Source organism: Pempheris klunzingeri, chromosome 11 (genome assembly GCF_042242105.1).
Source record: "Pempheris klunzingeri isolate RE-2024b chromosome 11, fPemKlu1.hap1, whole genome shotgun sequence".
Lineage (NCBI taxonomy): Eukaryota > Metazoa > Chordata > Actinopteri > Acropomatiformes > Pempheridae > Pempheris > Pempheris klunzingeri.
This window is the reverse complement of record NC_092022.1, coordinates 6,811,932-6,817,931: the sequence shown is the minus strand read 5'-3', so window position 1 is coordinate 6,817,931 and position 6,000 is coordinate 6,811,932.

Below are 6,000 nucleotides of genomic sequence, written 5' to 3'. Positions count from 1 at the left end.
AACTGTTTGGCTAAGTTTTTGGTGACAACACCGACACTGTGAGCCCAGACTTAGATTTGAATCTATTCTCAAGCTGTCACACTTGGTTTACTTTTGTTTTGTCTGTAAAAAATTGGTACAAAATCAAATAAATGATATTTCATCTGGAGACATCAATGAGATTGTTTTACCTCAGCATGGCTCAGCCTTAAAGAAAATTACCTGAGTCTCAGACTGGCGCTTCTGTATTGTAATCTTTTTTTTCTGTGTGGCGGCCTGGTGTGTTTGAGGTAAACAACATTCCAGTCCATTTTCAGCCCTGGGAGGAGGGCATGAACCATTAGCTTCCAAAGGCCAGCCCATTCCTCCACTGTCTGCCGGCCTGAGAGGAGAGAGCTGGCAGGCAGGATAGCTGGCTTCCTGGTTCATTGGCTGGATGGCTGGATGTTACACTCTGGTGGACAGAGATGCCAAGAAAGTGGGCACGGAAAGGCCTCAGGGGGGCCAGAGAATAACAAATGATACAAAAATAAGAGACCTTGTCATTTAAATGCAATTGTGAGTTTTTCTGTTTAGTTCGACATATACTGCTGCACACAGTAACAACACAAAGCGGGTTCATCTTCAGGAGGTAATGACTCGTGTGCATTTTAGCCTCACAAATCACTCAAACATGCAAAGACGGGCCGAAAGCTCAACTATGCTTTGAAAACTGCAAACTTTAAAAGAGGCATTATGTTGCAAAGACTTTCTGTTTGTTTAGTTGTTGTCACACCCAACTTATCCTCGGCTACATTACTACAGAGTCAGATAAATTGGATTTTTTAACCAACTGGTGATGCAAACATAAGATTTCAAGGTAGTGTTGCAGGGAGAAGCAGAGATGAGCCGGATTTAAAAACGTGAAGACAATATGATTGTTAACCCTGTGCAGGACAGATGTGAACATTCAAGTTTTGTGATGTCAGACAGAAAAGTCAGATACTGTGAGGCTTGTCTGGAGATGAGCCAGAAAGCTTTCAAAGACAGATTGCTGCGAAGTCTTGATGTTAATCCTGATTGAATCTTGATAATTGGGGCGTTCAGTAGACAGAATCCACTCAAAAACTCTGTTAGGAATACTATTATTGCCAGTGTTGATTCATATGTACGTTTTATGTGACAGTGAGGTATTTTTCTTCTTTCTTTGTGACATCATGCTGAAATACAAGAGCAATAGCTGTGATTTTGTGCAGGGAGAAATCTATTTTAGACCAATTTGCTCCCCCCACCCCACCCACACACACACACACACACACACACACACACACACACACACACACACCAGTCACACACTGCTAGACTCAGCCAGGTCTGGTGCAGCCTCCTCTCAAGAAGTTTTGGCTGCGGACAAACAGAGTTTTCCTCCATAACATCGCCATGGTTAGATGTGTGGCGTTTGAGCCAGCCAGCTGGCACAGAGACACAAGTTTCTGAGCAACATCCACAGAGCAGGACTTTGGAGCTAAGATGGCTGCCACGTAACACTACAAAGGCCAAAATGTGAAAGCTTACACTTGTTGGCATGATGAGTGCCAGTCTGCATTCTGGCACCAAACGGGCTGTTTGTAATTACAGAATTGTGGCTCACTGTGGACACCAGGCGCTCTGGGCCCAACAGTAAAGAGCAACAAAGCATTTGAATGTTGCCAAAGTCCCAGGCAACATTTGCCTCTTCTACACCAGGATGAAAATGACTCTTCTTCATGTCTGCAGCTTTTCTGTTTACTCGCCAAAGAACGAGTTCAAACAATTCAGCACATTTCCTCTTCATATCAGTCCAAACTGTTCATGAAGGGCTCCATTACTCCTGCACCTTTTCTGTCCTTATTTTAAATAGAGACAGGATAGGTTGACTGCAGCCTGTAATTACTCACCAATACACACAGCAGGGTACCGATCAGTCCTGCATTATGTTGTGCATACAGTAAATGCCAACTATTTGATGTTGTTAGCCTCAAACAGGCTATATTTTATCTATTTAAAACAGCAGTGGTGCCTGGAGAAGTAAATTTAATCTTAATTTATTCCTTAATTATTATTATTATTTTTTCTAAAGTAGCCTGGCCAGCAAATGATATATACCCTTATAAAGACGCCTCTTGCATATTTAGCTCACCCAAAAATAGGGGAGTAGTTTTTGCACCCTGCCACCTAACTTCTGTTTCTTTTTTTTTATTGTGAATTAATGAAATTCACAACAGCGACAGAGGAGGTGCAGACTTTGCAATCGGTAATGTTTAAACCTGTTTTGCCAGTGCATTTATATACATAACTGATGGACACAAAGCGTCTATATTTGTGGGCTGAAAGAAAGTGAACACAAAAAGTTCTGTGCTGACAAACTTTAGTGCATCAATATCTGCGTATTAGTGGGTAGAGAAATGCCACTGGAAGTAGGGCCCTGTTTTCATATTTAAAGGCTTCTCTGACTCTGACACTTATGTGATGATCATTTCATACTCAAGAGTTAATTACTAATCATCAAGATGCTGTAACAAATTTGAAATTAAATGTTAAACCAGACTGCACAGTAATGAGGGGCTGCTGAGGGACAACTTTGAAGAGAGTGTTGCATTTTAGCCTGGCCCAAAGACTGTAACCTTGACAGCAACTGTAACTATGACAAATAGGGCTTTTAGTTAAAACATTTTTAATTCTCGGGCTCACATGAACAAGGCTTTATAACTGTTGGCCAAGGAGATGAGGAGCTTGCAACACACCATGTGATTTTCATACACTGCTCTTTACACATTCTTTTGGATGATCAGGCAAGCAGGAGGACAACAGGGCAACAAGGGAAATAAACAAACAGACTTTGTAAATGAACACAGTGGAAAACACGACTACCAGAGATTGAGCTTAAGAAAAACTGTGATCAATAAACAGTATCAGTTGGCCAATTAACCTGTTGTTTTCGTGCACTGGGCACACTGCTGAATGATGCACATCAGAAGGGATTTAGAGGTGTGTATGTGCAATGTGGACTGGAAAATAAGAGGGCATACACTGTACACCTCCATATATCCTGCACTACACCACTGTGGGAGGGCGCTATGGCCCTGCTCTCCAAACACTGTTGCCTTAAGGTAGCCATTACTCTTGCATTACTGTGTTATTGTCACACCTATTCCTCACATATAGCAGGACTAATGAACTGCAGGTGTATAAATGCTTAGTTTCTGTGAAGAACTTGGGAAAAAGTCTGTCTACCGTGACAACTATAATAAGCATTTTCTACAATACTTACTGTACGTCTCCTGGTTCCTGTGAAAAGTATTTTATAGTCTAAAACATTGCATCTCCTGGCTCCATGGGGAGAGGAGTGTTGCTGAGCTAATCAATTTGATGACTTAGACGAGATTTGACAATAAGGAAAAAAGTTTTGCTGCTCAACTGTGACTTCAACAGTAAGTATTCACTCATTTCATTTGGACCTGAGCTGTTAAGCTTGATAGACAGACCCAAAGACGAACGTGTCCCAGCAGTCCCACTGGAAATGCCTCAGGCAGGTGGATGTGTCGCACATTTATGCATTATATATCTGAAAAAAATGCGTTTACATTCTTTCATTCACTGAGACAATTGCAGGGAGGGAACGTTTGCATTGGACATAGCTAGACTGCAAAATATACCCTAATTTAGCTGTGATTACTGAAAGGAGAAGAGTAGTTACACTTGATTGAACACTGTCTCCACCATCAAAATAAACACAACACAGTGCACCAAATATGTTTCTTAAAATGACTAAATTTCTTTGGCAGGTCGGAGCGTTACAGATCCAGAACTGATCTCTTAAACTTAACCCTAAACCAAGGTTTCCCAGTGTGACCTTTTGGGTGATTTTAACTAATTAAAAGAGTGCTGTATTGCTCACAGGTTAGTGTTTTCTGTCTGACAACAGAGATGGGCACTGTGGCAAAAACTGCAATTAGCAGCTGAGGAAGGGAAACTGGCCAAACAGGCACTTTGGAGCTGAGCGCTGCTTTGGCTTCATGCTACTCACTGTGAGTGGAGCTATAGAAATTATTCTACCTGCTAAAAATAACACGAGTGTTGCTACCTTAAATGAAAAATCTTGAATCTTATTTGTGTTCTTCCCCATATATTAGTTAGAAAGGCAGACACACAGTTGCTGGTTGCTCTTCTTAAAATTTGTCATCCACTGAGCATTCATCAATATAAAAACACTTCAGCAAATTACATTAAAGTGGTGCAAGCAAGCAGCACCTGCTGGAAAGCTGTACAGTGTCTGGTTTCTGTCAGCTGAGCCTCTCCTTGAAACACACAGAAGGGGCATCGCTCGCCTCCTTCTTCAAGTACTTGTTTCTTTAAAGCCGAACTGCCTCTCGAAAATCTCACGGATCGGCTGCTGTCGAAACTGGTATTTCTCTCTTCAGCTTGTCTCTTCATCTCTGTCTCTGAAACAGCTTTTTCCAGTTTGGTGTGAATACATTTGTACATTTCAGACACACAATCTCATCCCAAAGTGTCTCAGATCTGTGGCGTTAAAAAAGACACGTGGCAGCTAATTAAAAATCACTCCGAATGGTTACGGTTTTCAAAATGATGGAACTTGTTTTCATGTGGCGCCTTATTTTTCTCATTTTTGTGGAATCACACTCACAGACAGTTTGTCATATTTGATAACGACCATCATGGATCAGTTTACTTTTCTGCATTTGTCTACTTTTTGTTTGTTTAAGCTCGGTTGTACAATTAGGCTACTTGCCAGCCAGAGGTGTTTTTTTCCCCACTGTTTTCTCCCAGTGGTACACGATATTTTGCAACAGCCTGTTTGCTCCCATTCAGTGGAAGTGAAAAACCAATACATACTATGTGAAACCCAACAGAGCAGTGATGTATGGTAATACTATAGTGTTCCCAGCAGCAACTGATGCACCACAATCCATCTTACACCATTAGGGAGAATATTTGAACCTTCTCTTTCAAACTCCTCTAAAAAGTACATGAAGACGACTGGATTGACGGATTTCCAAACTTGGTACAGACATTCATGTTTCCCTCACTTTGGTGATCCTCTGGCTTTCGACCATTTGTCCAAAACTATGGTTTATTACCAAATACCTTCAAACCTAGAGGCATTCCCATTAGTGTTTAGCAAGCTAACATGCTGAACTAAGGTTGTGCCAGTGGTAAACGTTACACCTGCTGAATACCAGCATGTCAGCATGCTGACATTAGCATTTTGCTCAAAGCATCGCAGTGCCTCACAATGCAACTAGCACAGCTGCAGACTCTTAGTCTTGTTAAATCACATCGATCTATATGATGGTTGCTGCCCCGCTGTTGTATGAGTGGAAACATGTCAGAAAATGTATTTTGTTATCCGTGACATCGAAGCTAAAGCGGATCTGAGAAAGCGTCACTTTTCTTGCTGTAACAAATAAACTAAACCAAAACTAAATTCCTCAAGTTCAAATTGGATTGTCCTCACCTGCTTTAATGAATTAAATTGATGATGCAAACAGTCTACAATTGAATAAAAACCACTTCAGGTTCACTGTAAACATACTCGGTCTAATCCTTTTGCATTTCTCCCTCCCTCTCTGTCTGTCTGTCTCTGTCTGTCACATTCTCAATTTAATTTCTCAGCTTGAATCGCTGCACAGGCTCGACTGTTAACTAGACGAAACACTGCCAAAGTGGTTTACAAAATGTAATGTTTCTGCCAGCCTTTCTTTCTCTCCCTCTCTTGCCATTTCTCCTCTCCCTCCTGTTTACCCCCTGCCAGCTCTCACCCCCCCCTCCCTCCTCCTCCTCACCCCCCGCCGTCCCGTCTTGAAGACAGCATTGCGTTGCGGCTCTGTGCTCCTAAAGAGCTGAAACTGTCGGCCGGGGAAGCGGTGAAATGGAAAAATTTAATCGCATTAAGAGAAAAACCTTCTCTTTTCATTTGTAAATTCCTGGGACACGCTTTTTTTCCCCCACTCTTTTTCTCCCCCTTTTACACCTACCTCT